This window comes from Meleagris gallopavo, chromosome 1, assembly GCF_000146605.3.
Source record: "Meleagris gallopavo isolate NT-WF06-2002-E0010 breed Aviagen turkey brand Nicholas breeding stock chromosome 1, Turkey_5.1, whole genome shotgun sequence".
Classification (NCBI taxonomy): Eukaryota; Metazoa; Chordata; class Aves; order Galliformes; family Phasianidae; genus Meleagris; species Meleagris gallopavo.
In genome coordinates this window covers 23,634,453-23,635,979 of record NC_015011.2, presented here as the reverse complement: position 1 = coordinate 23,635,979, position 1,527 = coordinate 23,634,453, and positions in this window count along the sequence as shown.

Sequence of the window (1,527 nt, the reverse complement as noted above, 5' to 3'; positions counted from 1 at the left end):
TTCTTTTCTTTTTTCTCACTGTGGGGAAAAGTACTCAACAAAGAAGAACAATCCCCTTCTCAGGCTTGAAGGTACTCTCAGTGAGTACTGACTACTGGTCTTAGGACTCTCAGATGGCTCCTCAGAGTACATGGAGAGTCCTACTGAAATACAAAAAAAGGTGTCAGTTCACAGTGTTCTTGAAAACTGGCTTTTCCTGACGAGTCAAAATCAAGAGTCTGATAAATAACAAGTAACTGAGTAAAATTCAATGTGTCCTTGCAAATGAACAAACTGATTTTACAGAAATGAGCAGGACAGAGAAAGATGATGCTGAGGACAAAAGGAAGTAGCACTGAATTGGAGGTAATTGTCATGATCCATGACGTTTCCTGCGTTGCTTGATGTTGGTCACTTCCTCCTTTTGTTTATTTAAAAGACATCTTGGTGTTAAAGGACAACTCTTGGCTAGTATTGGAAAAGGATGTCTCCAGTGAAATGACTGAGGTAAGTTATAAAAAGATGTGCTGAAATTCATTTGGTGTGCTTGAAGCAAAATAGAAGCCATCTTAGTGGTCAAAGAGCAAGTTCCCTAAATTGCAATCTGTGTGCAAAGCCTCCGTGTCCACATATCCGCAAAATTCTTCAAAGATTACATGGTGTATGGCTTCAACGAACGTGGATTCTGTTTTGAGGAATTAGTCTGATAGAGGAGGCTTTCTGTACAGCTCATCTTTTGCTATCAGCTATGGCCTATTATCCTTAGGCCTTGGACTTGATGTGTATCAAACATGCTGAGCTAGATCTGGAGATAAAACAGGTTGTATGATATATCTAGTACAATTCCATCAGTATACTACCTTCCCAACAAACATACCAGTTCTGTATATGTGAATAGATGCTTTTCCACCTATTAGCTTCTGATGGGTGAAGCTGTGCTCCACTGAGAATTTTACTCTGTGGGTTCATATAGAAATGATCCTAAATACCAGGTTGGTGTTCTCAGTGCCTTGGTGAGAGATGATTTAGTTGACTCCATGGATGACAGTTCATGGCTTGGTATTTTTATGTTCCTTTAGGAATTCACGAAGGCACTTCTCAACACAGTAAAAGGCTCAGAAGAGATTGAGAAACTCCAAATGGAAGTAATGCCAGTGAAACGACATAATTTGTGCTTGCAAGATTTATTTGGTTTATACCATTTCTGAACACATCTGCCTCTTTTGCATCTTTCAGGCTGTGGATTTAATGAGCCACAGTGCCAAGCAAAGGAAGCGCAAGCCAATGAGCCAGACGCGGTAGCTCTGCCTCCATGTCTAGCAGCCGTGTATGCAACTTGGCTCATTTTTAGTAACTGTATTTTCATTCCTGCTTTCCAGTTGTGTGTACTGCTTAGTGATTAGAACCATGAAAAAAAATCACAGAATCACAGAATTGTAGGGGTTGGAAGGGACCTCCAGAGATCATCGAGACCAACCCCCCTGCCAAAGCAGGTTCCCTACACCAGGTCGCACAGGTAGGCGTCCAGGCGAGACTTGAATATCTCCA